The sequence below is a fragment of the Pan troglodytes genome, chromosome 11 (assembly GCF_028858775.2).
Source record: "Pan troglodytes isolate AG18354 chromosome 11, NHGRI_mPanTro3-v2.0_pri, whole genome shotgun sequence".
Classification (NCBI taxonomy): domain Eukaryota; kingdom Metazoa; phylum Chordata; class Mammalia; order Primates; family Hominidae; genus Pan; species Pan troglodytes.
The window spans coordinates 45,074,418-45,092,116 of record NC_072409.2 but is presented as its reverse complement, the minus strand read 5'-3'; the positions used below and the strand labels follow the sequence as shown (position 1 = coordinate 45,092,116).

The following is a 17,699-nucleotide window of genomic DNA, read 5'->3' as shown; positions in this document are numbered from 1 at the left end:
GCACATAAACACACCCCAACCCTTGCATGCACGGCACACACACACATACACACACAGGCATGCGTGCCACACACACATGCATGGCACAGACCACACAAGGAGTTGTTCCTAATCAAAGAGTACGTCAGCTAGATCTGCACTTCTAAGTATGCGATTGAAGTCACCATTATTTCAAAAACTCATTCACAGGTGATTCTGAATCATAGCCAGATTTGGTCCAAAGAATATTACAAAGTCGTTCAAGCTCTAACAGTATAATTTAAATCAATGTAAAATGTCTAGTGTATAATGTCTTGTGAGTATCCTCACATACCTAACTTTGTTTTGAGATGGAGTCTCACTCTGTTGCCCAGGCTGGAGTGCAATGGCATGACCTCGGCTCACTGCAACCTCCATCCCCCGGGTTCGAGAGAGTCTCCTGTCTCAGCCTCCCGAGTAGCTGGGACTACAGCCATGCACCACCACTTAGCTATTTGTTTTTTTATTTTTAGTAGAGATGGGGTTTCACCATGTTGGCCAGGCTGGTGTCGAACTCCTGACCTCAAGTGATCTGCCCACCTCGGCCCCCAAAGTGCTGGGATTACTGGCATGAGCCACATGCCCAGCCCTAACTTTGTAATAGTAAAAATGCAAGGCTAGTCTCATGCAGCAGCAGCATTCAAGTGCAGACGATCATTTTTGTTTTTCTATTTTTGGCCATTACATCCTAAAACCTTCCTTGAAAGCACCAATTTTCCTCTAAAGCAAACAAACAAACAAACAAACTACATTACAGCATAAAACCAAAGAACTCCAAGGAAAGAATATTTTCTAAAATCACATTCCAATCATTGACCTCAAATAATCCTCTGTATAGAATACTATTCTATCAAGGCAGTCCAATAAGTGAATTAATTCGTCTGTATTTTCTGAAGGCTGCAGAAGTGCCTCCTAACCCAGGGTCTGCCTCTGCAGATTCAGGCCTTCGTCTATATCGGTTCTTGTTCTCCATGCCCAAGTGCAGCTGAGCAGAACCACTGTGTGTCCTCTCTACAACAAGAGGCATCTTTCTCAGAAGGGACACGGGGCTCCAGAGTGGAGGTCACACCACCAGTTTCTCACTCTCTTCCTTTCACACTTACTAGAGAGGTGGGCTTTTGTTAAATTAGTATGCAGACTGAATACAAGAAGCAAAAAGAGGAAAAAAGGCCAAAAAAAGTTTATTATGTTTTGAAATATTTCATAACTTTAAAATTAGTTTTTAAATAGTAGAAAGTTCTTTCAGAATGAAGAGAAAAGAAACACGCACTGCAGTCCCTCAGCTGTGTGGTCTCAACTTTTTTTTTTTTTTTTTTGAGACAGAGTTTTGCTCTTGTTGCCCAGGCTGGAGTGCAATGGCGTGATCTTGGCTCACCACAACCTCCGCCTCCTGGGTTCAAGCGATTCTCCTGCCTCAGCCTCCTGACTAGCTAGGGTTACAGGCATGCGCCACCATGCCCAGCTAACTTTTTGTATTTTTAGTAGAGATGGGGTTTCTCCATGTTGGTCAGGCTGGTCTCGAACTCCCAACCTCAGGTGATCCGCCTGCCTTGGCCTCCCAAAGTGCTGGGATTACAGGCATAAGCCACCGTACCTGGCTGCAATCTCGACTTTTTATAGCTCAGTTACCTACTTCCTCAAAAGACTCACTTATGCCTATATGCAGCTGTGTGGCTTTTGCTCAGAATTAAAATAACATATAATTCTTAAAGGAATGGTGTTAAACTGGAACCTCTTCTTAGAACTACAGTCGGCCTTACCCCAGTCCCCATTCCTAGCCCAACCTAACAAACGCTCATCCATTACTTGGCATATTATTCTGAAATGTTATGTTAAACAAAACAAAGAAGAGTACAAAGTAAGTCTTCAAAAAAATATATATACGGGCAAAAAAAAAAAACTGTACAGGCAGACATTGTATGATTTTCATATATTACCCAAAAAATATAGCTTTGAAAATGTTGAGCCCAAGATTAAATAAGTCAGTATAATCCCTACCACCTTTAATTTTCATTGCTTGCAAACATAGACAAGGCAAAATTTTCCAACCATTTTAAGCATGTGCAAACGGACATGCTTACTAAATCTCAATAGTCTACAGAAGATAAAAAGGTATAGAAAGGAAACTGTCATGTGACCTGTTCCTGTTACACTACAGATCCAGTGTCCAGAGAAGCAGGGTGGGGCCTTGGAGCACAGTGGGAGGGCGCAGCGTCTGGCCATCCTGTAGGGAGAGGAGGCCCCGTAGAGCCGGTCTGGCTGGCTGAGCCTGGACTGAGACCAGGCACGAGGTCGGTGCCCAGGGAGGCAAAGGATGGAGGAGCAACTCCCAAGAGCTAAGAGCCCCGGGGCAGCTGATGCTGGCCCAGAGCCTGCAGTGCTGGCCAGACCCCAAGGGAAGAGCCAGAGGCCGGCGCCCAGAAGAGGAGGCCTGGTGACAGAAGGAGGCAAAACCTGAGGCATGATCAGCTTGAAGAAGGCTAAGTACAAGGCCCATGAGAAGTAAGATTATGAACTCAGTGAACAGGCACGTCCTGTGTGGCACGTGAAAGAATTCGGAACAGCGGGAAAAATTAAACCACGGAAGCAAATTTCAAGTCAACAGAAACAAGAACTTTCTAAGAACGAGAGCAGTTCAACAATGAAAAGGGTTGCTTTACTGACTGCTGGACTGCTCATACAAGAACATTCTACAGCAGGGAGCTGGGCTGAACTTCTATAAACATTCCTCACTCCCCAAATCCTTCCCATCCCTGAATGTGGATAGTGAGAGGGTAGACATCACGAGATACGGCATCATTCGAATCCACCCGGTGCCCGAGTCTCAAGTAGCAAGTTTTATCTAAATGTATTCAGTTCCTGGGTTTAATTAATCAGTTTGAACAGAATACTTGTACTGACTGAGCAAAGTTCAAGAAGGCAGAATAGGAACATTACATCTCATCAAGGCTGGTTACGGTGGCTCATGACTACAATCCCGACACTGGGAGGCTGAGGCAGTTCAGACCAGGCCAGGCAACACATCAAGACTGTTTCTACACACACTCACAAAAGCAACACAAAAAAACAAACAAAAATCCCAAATCCCATTTAGGCACTGAAATGTGTTTTGTAAGTCTATGATGAAATAAGATAAATTAGTTTCTGTCCATTTGTGGGTTTTGGAAAAGCACAACCTAAAAGAAAACTCTACCAGGTCTCTATTTTGAAGTCACTGGTAAACTGAACTGACATTCCTCATTTGTAACCAAATATTGAAACGCCATTAACAAATACAACATTAATAAACCTAAGTGCATCCACTTTGGGAAGACACACACTGCAGTCTTTTAAATCAGACAATAGCTCAAAGGTGGGTGTAGGTTCTTCCAAAACATCTGATTTTTAAGTTCAAAATAAAAATGACCTTCCAAAACAGCCACACGATCAGGCAGCCTGTGTCACTTCCTACTTCACACTAACTACCACGAACTCACTGAAAATGGAGCGAAAGGTCACAGAGCAGACGCTGAAAGCAAAGCCCCCAGCACCAGCAGGAGAATCCAATTTTCTACTTGGGAATTGTGGACCGGAAGGGCAAGATGAGTGGCCTTTCTACTCAACGGGAGTAATGCCCTGACTTCCCTCTGGTGCCCTTTATTCTGTCAGCCTCCGGGGCTTAACATCAACGTCATCTGCGTTAGCTTTAAAGATAAAAACTGGCCGGGCATGGTGGCTCACGCTTGTAATCCCAGCACATTGGGAGGCTGAGACGGGTGGATCACTTGAGATCAGCAGTTCGAGACCAACATGCTGAAACCCGTCTCTACTAAATATACAAAAATTAGCCAGGCGTACACGCCTGTAATCCCAGCTACTCAGGAGGCTGAGGCAGGAGAATCACTTGAACCCAGGAAGCGGAAGCTGCAGTGAGCCAAGATCGTGCCACTGCACTACAGCCTGGGCGACAGAGTGTGACTCTGTCTCAAACACAACAACAACAAAACTGATAAAGATGAACAAGGACACATCTCAAAAAGAGCAAGCACAGACTGGCATGTACAATACAGCCTTTAATTGAAAAGCAAAGCAATGCTATTAATTATCCCATGGGTATGAGGTGAGAAAATATAAAAACATGTTCAAGGGAGCTGTACATGACTTAGGCCTGATGCATCTCTTTTTTATAAAAGAATGATCTCAAGCACAGGTTGCCATTTATGTAACCTGAAGTAGGTATGCCACCACTCATTCTACTGTTCCTTCTATTTTTTGTTACATTAACAGGTTTTCCTAACAACCACACACATAAAAAAACTTTAGTAAAAACCTAGGAAAGGACAAGTCTAGTAAGCAAAGTTATAGAACAAAGTGAGGATTTAATGTAAAACATTTTTAAGGAATGTCAAAATTCTAAAGTTATTAGTAAAATATGGCAAAAGTATAATATTGAATACCTGGTGAAAATAAAATTCTTTTTTAATGTTATTTTTTAAGTTCTGGGGTACATGTGCAGGACGTGCAGGTTTGTTACATAGGTAAACATGCGCCATGGTGTTTTGCTGCACCTATCAACCCATCACCTAGGTATTAAGCCCAGCGTGCATTAGCTATTTTTCCTGATGCTCTCCCTTCCCTCACCTCAACCCTCGACAGGCCCCAGTGTGTCTTGTTCCCCTCCCTGTGTCCATGTTCTCATTGTTCAGCTCACACTTATAAGTTACAGCATGCAGTATTTGGTTTTCTGTTTCTGTGTTAGTTTGCTGAGGATAATGGCTTCCAGCTCCATCCATGTCCCTGCAAAGGCCATGATCTCATTCCTCTTTTTTTTTTTTTTTTAAGACAGGGTCTTGCTCTGTCGCTCAGGCTGGAGTGCACTGGCACAATCTCAGCTCACTGCAGCCTCTGCCTCCCAGGTTCAAGCGATTCTCGTGCCTCAGGCTCCCGAGTAGCTGGGATTACAGGTGTGCGCCGCCATCCAGACTAATTTTTGTATAATGTCTTCAGTAGACACAGGGTTTTGCCATGTTGGCCAGGCAGGTCTTAAACTCCTGGTCTCAAGTGATCCTCCCACCTTGGCCTCCCAAAGTGTGAGCCACCATGCCTGACCTGATCTCATTCCTTGTTATGGCTGCATAATATTCCATGGTGTATATGTACCACATTGTCTTTATCCCGTCTATTGTTGATGGGCATTTGGGTTCAAAAGTCATAATAATAGCAAAAAACATATTCTTGATGCTGACAGCAGGGACATGGCTAAATATGGCACCTCCACACTGTGGAGTATCATACCATCTCTGGAGAAAATAAGGAAGTCATCACCAGCTTCTATAATGGGCCCCACTTAGGGGTCACAGTCCCCAGGCTTGGTCAGTCCCCAACCCCCAAGGCCGTCCCTGCCCCCTACTGAGCCCACTCCTCTGCAGGAGGCCCCGGGGGCTCTGCTCCTGCCCACAGTAGGACTGAAGGGCCACCAGGTGGGTCCAGCCGTCCAGCTGTCAGCCAGGCCTGGCCTCGGGCAGTGTGGGCCGCCATGTGGTCTCTTTCATGTTTTCACTCTTTCTGCCCTAGAGGACCTGCCTCCTTTGGTCCTTTTGCTAGAGCACTCAGCTGTCTCAGGCTGTATGACTGCAGAAAATCGCGTTTCAAGGGAATAAATCTGTAAGATTTTATGGTGAATTAATATTTCAACCTCTTTGGATTACCGCATGGTCCATGCTGATCCCAGAGGCCTTTACTTACCCACGTAGTGTGGTGGCTGCAGTGACCGAGGCTTGCTGATCCCAGAGGCCTTTACTTACCCACGTAGTGTGGTGGCTGCAGTGACCGAGGCTTGCTGATCCCAGAATAATGTCCGCTTGCTCTGTTACATCCCAGAACTGATTCTCAGGGATTGGGATCTGGAAGATGCTCGGCAGGAGGCTGCGGCCGCAGCGGCGCTGGGCTGGAGAGAAGGTGGCGGCGTGAGGGTCCGGCGGCGCTGGAGACCCGGCGGGCAGCTGCCAAAGCAGGGTCGGGCTGAGCCCAGCATGGGCTCCAGGCTGCGCGAGCGAGGTACCCCGGTCCCCGCCTCCGCCCTCGAGCCACGGAGGGGAGGCGCCGGCGGCCCGGGCCTCTGAGCTCGGAATCCTGCGCCTTCCCGCCGCCAACGGGCTGGGGGCCACGAGGGGCGCGGGGAGGGAACGGGAGTTTGCAGGGACGCCTGGAGATCCGCTGCTTCCTCCTCTCGGCTTCAGTCTGCAGGCAGCTCTTCCCCACCAGAGCGCGTGGCTCCCCCGGCCGGGCTCGCCTCTCCCGGCGCCCGCCTCATTTGAAAACACGGCCTTTCCCACGCCCTTACCGCCGGTTCCGCCCGCGCTGCGCTCCGCTCCTCGCTCCTCTGCTCGCCCTTCGCTTTCGGCGTCCCACACCATCTCCTTCCCTCGTCGGCGGCTTCCTCTTCTGCTCCCACCCTGGTCTCCCGCCTGCCTTCCAGCACCATCTCTTTCGGATGTCATTCCTCACAGTGAAGTTCTTTATTGAAACTGCCCCTTGCTGTCAGCACCCCAAATCTACTGAGGGTCCATCAGCAGTACAGACTGGCCGGCTTTATGTGCTAGGTCGGCTCTTAAGAAATATACTTTAAGCCTAACGGCCTCAAAAAAAAATTGTATTATCAAACATAGAGTGTGAAAATAGCACTGAAATCATTTTAAACTAAAAGGCTAGGCCGGGTGCGGTGTTTCACTCCTGTAATTCCAGCACTTTGGAAGACCGAGGCAGGTGGATCACTTGAGGTCAGGAATTCGAGATTAGCCTGGCCAATATGGTGAAACCCCTTCTCTACTAAAAATACAAAAATTAGTTGAGCGTGGTCCCAGCTACTCAGGAGGTTGAGGCAGGAGAATCGTTTGAACCCGGGAGGTGGAGGATGCAGTGAGCCGAGATTGCGCCACTGCACTCCAGCCTGGGAGACTGTCTCAAAAAAAAAAAAAAAAAAAAAAAAAAGAAAGAAAGAAAGAAAAGAAAAACAAACAGAAAAAAAAGGCTCAGCGACTGTTAGAAATCGTTATTTATTCATTTTTTTCAAAAATACATGGCCTCTCATGTCAGATTTAGCAGATGTAGGACGTTTGCCCATCTTATTTGGCAAAAATGCTTCTTAAGGATTTGATAGCGGCCCAAATTCATCAGTGTTTAAGTTTTTCTAAAACTAATTTGAAAACTTAAAAAAAAAGAAGAAACATATGAATAACTAGGAAGCTGTTTCGACAGTCACTCTTAAAGAGCTTTTAAAATGGGCTCCACATGTTAATGTATGAAAAGTGTCAGGCCTCTGAGCCCAAGCCAAGCCATCGCATCCCCTGTGACTTGCACGTATACGCCCAGATGGCCTGAAGTAACTGAAGAATCACAAAAGAAGTGAATATGCCCTGCCCCACCTTAACTGATGACATTCCACCACAAAAGATGTGTAAATGGCCGGTCCTTGCCTTAAGTGATGACATTACCTTGTGAAAGTCCTTTTCCTGGCTCATCCTGGCTCAAAAAGCACCCCCCACTGAGTACTTTGGGACCCCCACTCCTGCCCGCCAGAGAACAAACCCCCTTTGACACCCCCTTTGACTGTAATTTTCCTTTACCTATCCAAATCCTATAAAACAGCCCCACCCTTATCTCCCTTTGCTGACTCTCTTTTCGGACTCAGCCCACCTGCACCCAGGTGAAATAAACAGCCATGTTGCTCACACAAAGCCTGTTTGGTGGTCTCTTCACACGGACGCACATGAAATTTGGTGCCATGACTCGGATCGGGGGACCTCCCTTAGGAGATCAATCCCCTGTCCTCCTGTTCTTTGCTCCGTGAGAAAGATCCACCTACGACCTCAGGTCCTCAGACTGACCAGCCCAAGAAACATCTCACCAATTTCAAATCCGGTAAGCGGCCTCTTTTTACTCTCTTCTCCAACCTCCCTCACTATTCCTCAACCTCTTTCTCCTTTCAATCTTGGCACCACACTTCAATCTCTCCCTTCTCTTAATTTCAATTCCTTTCATTTTCTGGTAGAGACAAAGGAGACAAGTTTTATCCGTGGACCCAAAACTCCGGCGCCGGTCACAGACTGGGAAGGCAGCCTTCCCTTAGTGTTTAATCATTGCAGGGACACCTCTCTGATTATACACTAACGTTTCAAGGGTGTCAGACCACGTAGGGACGCCTGCCTTGGTCCTTCACCCTTAGCGGCAAGTCCCGCTTTTCTGGGAGAGGGGCAAGTACCCCTCAACCCCTTCTCCTTCACTCTTAGCGGCAAGTCCCACTTTTCTAGAGGAGGGGCAAGTACCCCAACCTTGTATCTCTGTGCCCCAATCCCTTATTTCCGCGTCCTGATCTCTTATCTCTGTGCCCCAATCCCTTATTTCTGTACCCCAACCCCTTATTTCCATGCCCCGACCCCTTATTTCTGCACCCCATCCCTTATTTCCGCGCCCCAACCCCTTTTCCCACTTTTCTGGAAGGTAAGAACCCCCGAACCCCTTCCCTCCGTTTCTCTACTCTCTCTTTTCTCTAGGCTTGCTTCCTTCACTATGGGCAACCTTCCACCCTCCATTCGTCCTTCTACTCCCTTGGCCTGTGTTCTCAAAAACTTAAAACCTCTTAAACTCACACCTGACCTAAAACCTAAATGCCTTATTTTCTTCTGCAATGCCACTTGACCCCAATACAAACTCGACAATAGTTCCAAATAGCCAGAAAATGGCACTTTGAATTTTTCCATCCTGCAAGATCTAAATAATTCTTGTCGTAAAATAGGCAAATGGTCTGAGGTGCCTGACGTCCAGGCATTCTTTTACACATCAGTCCCTTCCTAGTCTCTGTGCCCAGTGCAACTCGTCCCAAATCTTCCTTCTTTCCCTCCCGCCTGTCCCCTCAGTACCAACCCCAAGCATCGCTGAGTCTTTCTAATCTTCCTTTTCTACAGACCCATCTGACCTCTCCCTTCCTCCCCAGGCTGCTCCTCACCGGGCCGAGCTAGGTCCCAATTCTTCCTCAGCCTCCGCTCCTCCACCCTATAATCTTTTTATCACCTCCCCTCCTCACAGCTGGTCTGGCTCACAGTTTCGTTCCGTGACTAGCCCTCCCCCTCCTGCCCAGCAATTTACTCTTAAAAAGGTGGCTGGAGCTAAAGGCATAGTCAAGGTTAATGCTCCTTTTTCTTTATCCCAAATCGGATAGCGTTTAGGCTCTTTTTCATCAAATATAAAAATCCAGCCCAGTTCATGACTTGTTTGGCAGCAACCCTGAGACACTTTACAGCCCTAGACCCTAAAAGGTCAAAAGGCCGTCTTATTCTCAATATACATTTTATTACCCAATCTGCTCCCGACATTAAATAAAACTCCAAAAATTAAATTCCGGCCCTCAAACCCCACAACAGGATTTAATTAACCTCATCTTCAAGGTGTACAATAATAGAAAAAAGTTGCACTTCCTTGTCTCCACTGTGAGACAAACCCCAGCCACATCTCCAGCACACAAGAACTTCCAAACGCCTGAACCGCAGCGGCCAGGTGTTCCTCCAGAACCTCCTCCCCCAGGAGCTTGCAACACGTGCTGGAAATCTGGCCACTGGGCCAAGGAATGCCCACAGCCCGGGATTCCTCCTAAGCCACGTCCCATCTGTGCAGGACCCCACTGAAAATCGGACTATTCAACTCACCTGGCAGCCACTCCCAGAGCTCCTGGAACTCTGGCCCAAGGCTCTCTGACTGACTCCTTCCCAGATCTTCTCGGCTTAGCGGCTGAAGACTGACACTGCCCGATCGCCTCGGAAGCCCCCTAGACCATCACGGACGCCGAGCTGCCAGTAACTCTTACAGTGGAAGGTAAGCCCATCCCCTTCTTAATCAATACGGAGGCTACCCACTCCACATTACCTTCTTTTCAAGGGCCCGTTTCCCTTGCCTCCATAACTGTTGTGGGTATTGACACCCAGGCTTCTAAACCTCTCAAAACTCCCCAACTCTGGTGCCAACTTAGACAATACTCTTTTAAGCACTCCTTTTTAGTTATCCACACCTGCCCAGTTCCCTTATTAGGCTGAGACACTTTAACTAAATTATCTGCTTCCCTGACTATTCCTGGACTACAGCTATATCTCATTGCCACCCTTCTTCCCAATCCAAAGCCTCCTTTGTGTCCTCCTCTTGTATCCCCCCACCTTAACCCACAAGTATAAGATACCTCTACTCCCTCCTTGGCGACCGATCATGCACCCCTTACCATCTCATTAAAACCTAATCACCCTTACCCCACTCAACACCAATATCCCATTCTGCAGCACGCTTTAAAAAGATTAAAGCCTGTTATCACTTGCCTGCTACAGCATGGCCTTTTAAAGCCTATAAACTCTCCTTACAATTCCCCCATTTTACCCGTCCTAAAACCAGACAAGCCTTACAAGTTAGTTCAGGATCTGCGCCTTATCAACCAAATTGTTTTGCCTATCCACCCCATGGTGCCAAACCCATATACTCTCCTATCCTCAATACCTGCCTCTACAACCCATTATTCTGTTCTAGATCTCAAACATGCTTTCTTTACTATTCCTTTGCACCCTTAATCCCAGCGTCTCTTCGCTTTCACTTGGACTGAGCCTGACACCTATCAAGCTCAGCAAATTACCTAGGCTGTACTGCTGCAAAGCTTCACAGACAGCCCCCATTACTTCAATCAAGCCCAAATTTCTTCCTCATCTGTTACCTATCTCAGCATAAGTCTCATAAAACCACACGTGCTCTCCCTGCCAATTGTGTCCTACTGATCTCTCAAACCCCAGCACTTTCTACAAAACAACAACTCCTTTCCTTCCTAGGCATGGTTAGCGTGGTCAGAATTCTTACACAAGAGCCAGGACCACACCCTATAGCCTTTCTGTCCGAACAACTTGACCTTACTGTTTTAGCCACACCCTCATGTCTGCGTGCAGTGGCTGCCGCTGCATTAATACTTTTAGAGGCCCTCAAAATCACAAACTATGCTCAACTCACTCTCTACAGTTCTCATAACTTCCAAAATCTATTTTCTTCCTCATACCTGATGCATATACTTTCTGCTTCCTGGCTCCTTCAGCTATACTCACTCTTTGTTGAGTCTCCCACAATTACCGTTGTTCCTGGCCCAGACTTCAATCCGGCCTCCCACATTATTCCTGATACCACACCTGACCCGCATGACTGTATCTCTCTGATCCACCTGACATTCACCCCATTTCCCCAAATTTCCTTCTTTCCTGTTCCTCACCCTGATCACGCTTGATTTATTTACGGTGGTTCCACCAGGCCTAATCGCCACACACCAGCAAAGGCAGGTTATGCTATAGTACAAGCCACTAGCCTGCCTCTTAGAACCTCTCATTTCCTTTCCGTCGTGGAAATCTATCCTCAAGGAGATAACTTCTCAGTGTTCCATCTGCTATTCTATTACTCCTCAGGAATTATTCAGGCCCCCTTCCTTCCCTACACATCAAGCTCGAGGATTTGCCCCACCCAGGACTGGCAAATTAGCTTTACTCAACATGCCCTGAGTCAGATAACTAAAATACCTCTTAGTCTAGGTAGATACTTTCACTAGATAGGTAGAGGCCTTTCCTACAGGGTCTGAGAAGGCCACCGCAGTCATTTCTTCTCTTCTGTCAGACATAATTCCTCAGTTTAGCCTTCCTACCTCAATAGAGTCTGATAACAGACGAGCCTTTATTAGTCAAATCAGCCAAGCAGTTTTTCAGGCTCTTAGTATTCAGTGAAACCTTTATATCCCTTACGGTCCTCTGTCTTCAAGAAAAGTAGAATGGACTAAAGGTCTTTTAAAAACACACCTCACCAAGCTCAGTCACCAACTTAAAAAGGACTGGACAATACTTTTACCACTTTCCCTTCTCAGAATTCAGGCCTGTCCTTGGAATGCTACGGGGTACAGCCCATTTAAGCTCCGTATAGATGCTCCGTATAGAGGCCCCAGTCTCATTCCAGACACCAGACCAACTTAGACTGTGCCCCCTAAAATACTTGTCATCCTTATTATCTTCTGTCTAGTCATACTCCTATTCACCATTCTCAACTACTCATACATGCCCTGCTCTTGTTTACACTGCCGGTTTACACTGTTTTTCCAAGCCATCACAGCTGATATCTCTTGGTGCTATCCCCAAACTGCCACTCTTAACTCTTGAAGTAAATAAATAATCTTTGCTGGCAGGACTATGCTGAATCTCCTTAGGCACTCTCTAATCAGATGTCCTCAGTCGTCCCAATTCTTAGACCTTTTATACCTGTTTTTCTCCTTCTGTTATTCCATTTAGTTTCTCAATTCATCCAAAACCGTATCCAGGCCATCACCAATCATTCTATACGACAAATGTTTCTTCTAACATCCCCACAATATCACCCCTTACCACAAGACCTCCCTTCAGCTTAATCTCTCCCACTCTAGGTTCCCACACTGCCCCTAATCACGCTTGAAATAGCCCTGAGAAACGTTGCCCATTCTCTCTCCATATAACCCCCCAAAAATTTTCACCACCCCAACACTTCAACACTATTTTGTTTTATTTTTCTTATTAATATAAGAAGGCAGGAATGTCAGGCCTCTGAGCCCAAGCCAAGCCATCGCATCCCCTGTGACTTGCAAGTATACGCCCAGATGGCCTGAAGTAACTGAAGAATCACAAAAGAAGTGAATATGCCCTGCCCCACCTTAACTGATGACATTCCACCACAAGAGAAGTGTAAATGGCCGGTCCTTGCCTTAAGTGATGACATTACCTTGTGAAAGTCCTTTTCCTGGCTCATCCTGGCTCAAAAAGCACCCCCACTGAGCACCTTGCGACCCCCACTCCTGCCTGCCAGAGAACAAACCCCCTTTGACTGTAATTTACCTACCCAAATCCTGTAAAATGGCCCCACCCTTATCTCCCTTTGCTGACTCTCTTTTCGGACTCAGCCCACCTGCACCCAGGTGAAATAAACAGCCATGTTGCTCACACAAAGCCTGTTTGGTGATCTCTTCACACGGACGCCCATGAAAAAAAGGAAGTTGCCAGGCTGTCTTGTAAAAGGATTATTTAGAAATTTGAGTAGTCTTAGTGTTATGTAGCTGTTTTAGGAAAAGCATTCTTTTTCCGTTAACAAATGTTTACAACCACCGTGACGTGAGAATTATTGAGGTTCATTGTGGGATTAACACGGGAACTCTATTTGAGCCACCACATGGATGGAGTAAATGCTTCAGGGTAGATGGGGTAAGTCACAGTATGTAACATGCTATGGACACTGAATGTTAATTCATTTACGTTCTCTGTTGTGCAACTGCAAAATTCCTATTGTTGGCCTACTTTCATTCTTTTATGTTTTGAGGCAGAGTTTCACTCTTGTTGCCCAGGCTGAAGTGCAATGGCATGACCTCAGCTCACTGAAACCTCTGCCTCCCAGGTTCAAGCAATTCTTCTGCTTCAGCATCCCAAGTAGCTGGGATTACAGGCACCTGCCACTATGCCTGACTAATTTTTGTATTTTTAGTTGAGACAGGGTTTCACCATGTTGGTCAGGCTGGTCTCCCACTCCTGACCTCAGGTGATCCACCCCCCTTGGTTTCCCAAAGTGCACCACGCCTGGCCTAGCCTACTTTTAAATATAGCATTTCTAAATAAATAATGAGACAAGTTATTCTAATTATTATAATAGTCTTTTCCAAGTGTACAGGCCTTCTAAAAATATAATTGGCCAAGGCGAGTGGATCACAAGGTCAGGAGATCAAGACATCCTGGTCAACATGGTAAAACCCCGTCTCTACTAAAAATACAGAAATTAGCCAGGCATGGTGGCAGGCTTTTGTAGTCCCAGCTACTCAGGAGGCTGAGGTAGGAGAATCGCTTGAACCCATGAGGCAGAGGTTGCAGTGAGCCGAGATCATGCCGTTGCACTACAGCCTGGGCAACAAGAGCAAAACTCAGTCTCAAAAAAATAAAAAAGAAAGAAAGAAAGTGGCAATGAGGTAGAGAAACAGCTGGATTGGTTACAGGCTGGCATTTGCCTTATTTGAACACAGTTTGAACACTTAGCAGTACATGAGTGGTTGAAGTATGGTCAAGACTCAGCTATTGTTATAGGCACAGACTCCTAAATTAGGTTTTCAATCTTGTCTACCTGTTAAGCTACCTTACAGTTTGTCCACAAGAACCCACATATAGAAGTACAGAGTCTTTCTTAGGCCATACTTAGTTTGCTTTTACAGAAGTGACAGCAGAGCTTTCAACACCTGTTTTCTTACACTGGGTGCCTGGATTCTGGGAAGACTCCAGGAGTAGGTGAGGAGGCCTTTTCAGTTTGTCAGAAGTTAGTAAATCACATAATTACTAAATTCCTTAAGACCGCGTCATCTGAAGGAATGGTGTCGTGTCTAAATGACTGTGCTTCTAAGAACAGCTGATTCACAGGTTGACAAGGTCAGAAAAAGTGGCTCTTGTTGAAAGTTATTTTTTCCTGCAATGTACATTTTTTTAATGGTCTTTGGAATTAAAATGTGATGCTGATTGTCTCTAGGGAGTCTTGGAAGAGTAGAGTTTGCCACAGTATCACTTAGTGATTGTGGACATTCATTAAAAAGAGGCTGAGCCAATAGAAGAAAGATTGCAAATGTGCCCTTGTAAATGGGTTAGTAAACATTTCTTTTTTTTGCATAAGATACTGGGAGTGAATGGTATTTTTTCCACACCCATGGGTAGTAGTTATACATATAATCTATATTTTGTGACTATGTATTATATGTAACTCTTTTTAAGTATATTGTGACATTACCTAGCATAGAAAGTAGTTAAATAGTATAATTCTAACTCTAAAATTAAATTTTAAAATGCAACACATGATATCTTACATTTTCTGTGAAATATGCCTTTTACAATTCACTGACCTTTAAGAAAAAGTAGTTAGCAAACAATTAACTGATGGTATCAGAATAATGCAATTTTTTAAATTCCAAAATTCTAAAAGCAAAATTTATTCAAGTAATAGTATAAAATATAAAATCATGATTAGTGGTAAGATAATGTCTGGGAATATGGTATTTATTTCTGGATTTTCAGTCATTCACATTGTACCTGATTCTTTTTTTTTTCCTTAGTGAACTAATTTCAGAGTTGGAATAAACTGAATACTGCTATTTATATTAGCAGCTGTAAAGTTTTATTGTAGAATATATCTTGTACATTACATTAGCAAAATGGATGATTAAGAGGACTGACATTTCATTATCCTGTACTCAAACAGTGAAAGTAAAATAGAGGAAATTTGGGGAATATGTAATTGTTGTAGTTTGTAGCTGGCTGTCCTAAAGTTTGTAAAATGACAGAGCTTGTCATCAGTGTCTTGCAGCTGATCTAACAAGGATGGGCGAAGAAAAAGGTACCTGAGCTTTACCATCTGTGTTGTTTCCTTGTTTGGTTGGTGATCCTTACTCACATCAATCCATTGATTTAAAAGAATAGGTTTTCATCTTTTGGACTAATTAAAGTATGGCAATATCTTTGATTAGCCATTTTAGAACCTTTCTGCAAGTAAGACATTTCTAGTCTAGGTGTGGTGGCTCACACCTGTTCCAACATTTTGGGAGGCCAAGGCAGGCAGATTGCTTGAGACAAGTCTGAGCAACATAACAAGGCCCTGTGTCTACAAAAAATGAAGTGAGTCCAGCGTGGTGGTGTAACCCTGTAGTCAGCTACTCAGGAGGCTGAGGTGGGAGGATGGCTTGAGCCAGGTAGGTCAAAGCTACAGGGAGATGTGATCCCACCACCGCACTCCACCCTGGGCAACAGAGGGAAACCCTATCTCTATTTTTTAAAAATTCTGATGTGATTTAATCTCTTTGTATAGATTTGACTTAAGAAGATTGAACATTCCGTGTATATTCCTTTTCTTAAAGACTATCTAGAAGATTAATGAGTGATTTGACCAGATAGCTGAATCAGTGTTATGATAAAAAGAACCCTTTACTAAATTCTTGATCATGTTCTGAAGTTTTGCAAAAGCATAATCTGTATAGTGTAGATCTTTATTTCTCAGACTATTTAAAGATTAAAGATTTAATTTTTAGTAACATCTAGCATACTAGTGTGAAAGGAAAACATCTTGGGCCCCCAGAATCACTAAGCTAGAGGAGAAATTCAAGCTGGGAACTGCTCAGGGCAAACCTGCCTCCCATGCTATTCAAAGTCATCCCTCTGCTCACTGAGGTAGATGCATATTCTGATTGCCTCCTTTAGAAAGGCTTATCAGAAACTCCAAAGAATGCAATCATTTGTCTCTCACCTACCTGTGACCTGGAAGCCCTCTCCCTGCTTCAAGTTGTCCCTGTGTTTTTGGACAGAACCAATGTAGTTCTTACATATATTGATTGATGTCTCATGTCTCCCTAAAATACATAAAACCAAGCTGTGCCACGACTACCTTGCGTACATGTTGTCAGGACTTCCTGAGGCTGTGTCATGGGCATGTGTTCTCTACCTTGGTAAAATACGTTTTCTAAATTAATTGAGACCTGTCTCAAATTTTGGGGGTTCACATTTGGTAACCATGGAGGGATTCTGAATGGAGATGACCCTGACCTTTGGCAAATCTCCTATCAATGCTTGGTATCAGCATGAGCTAACTTTATGACTCAAACCAATAGGAAAATTTGCTGAGGTTTGAGAACACTGCCTCCAGAGAATCTCTGATCTTCCAAAATTTGGTCGAGATCTAAAGTTTATTTTGCTGTACAACTCCTCTTTTTTTGGAGTTTTACTTGCTTCCCACACAAGGAAGTCAAGGTTTTCACTTGCTTCCCACACAAGGAAGTCAAGGTTTTCCTGCTTCCGTAACGATGGAAGGCAGGTAACTCCTGTATGAAGTTTGAGCTTGCTTCCACAGGTAAGACGTGTTTGTTTGTATTTTTTCCCTGCTTCTAGGATTGTGAAGAGCAGTCTTCAGCCTGAGACCCATCCCTAGGTAAGTAACTGAACTGGAGTTTTGTCTTGGCTAAAGTTAAGATTAACAACAGCTGGTCTTAATTTCTCCTTACCATTAGAGTGTTCAGTGATCATATTGTTGTTGGGTTTTTTGTTGTTGTTGTTGTTTGTTCTGGTCTGAAGTTGTTTAAGGATCCTAATTCTAGTTTGGAGATGCATTCTAAAGGATCTTCTCTACTGCTTTTTCTCTCAAATTTAATCTTAATTCGGTTTGTCTGTGTGCATTTGCATAAGGAACTAAACTGTTGTTTTTATATGTTAATGAGAGACTGAATTTTCTCAGCTCCAAAGAGAAACAGCATTTACTCCTCCCAGCTGAAAGGTGCCCCTGGGTGAAGGGGGACCTCGTGGGAGTGTCTAGGAGGTTGACCCCACCATGACATGCCACAATCCTGAAGGTAAATCTCCAACAAAAATTAATTTTAAAAATGGCTCATAAGGACTGATCACCCACTGTTTTGAGCCCTCTCTGAGGTCACAGACCTCTAGAGAGAGAAACTGAAACATGTAAGATGGTGGAAGTGATGTAGTGGTGACACACCGTGGAGTCCTGTGCACAGGCAGCACACACCAATCCACCACACAAAAACCCTAGGCCACAGCTCAGTTCCTCTTCTTAAGAAAAAAAAAAGCAGGAAACAATCTAAGAATGAGGAGAAAACA

The 17,699-nt window shown here is 44.9% G+C and overlaps 1 protein-coding gene and 1 long non-coding RNA gene across 7 annotated transcripts in view; one reads left to right on the top strand and one right to left on the bottom strand.

The window, feature by feature from the left end:
* The window catches only part of C9H9orf129 (chromosome 9 C9orf129 homolog), a 28,502-nt gene extending 21,950 nt beyond the window's left edge, over positions 1-6,552 (bottom strand). For 4 of the 6 annotated variants that reach the window (XR_010148637.1, XM_016961185.2, XM_063787664.1 and 1 more), the window contains exon 1: positions 5,743-5,820. The gene's annotated coding sequence lies outside the window, so the exon portion shown is untranslated. Of the gene's footprint in view, positions 1-5,742; positions 5,945-6,340 lie in introns of those variants that run through there. The other 2 variants (XM_016961184.4, XM_054658280.2) reach the window with 2 other exon arrangements.
* Positions 6,553-6,671: 119 nt separating this feature from the next.
* Positions 6,672-13,031, top strand: LOC129135961 (uncharacterized). Its single transcript, XR_008537126.2, has 3 exons — positions 6,672-7,917; positions 9,667-9,864; positions 12,607-13,031. It is a non-coding gene; the product is annotated as an uncharacterized LOC129135961 (long non-coding RNA).
* The last annotated feature ends 4,668 nt before the right edge of the window (positions 13,032-17,699 follow it).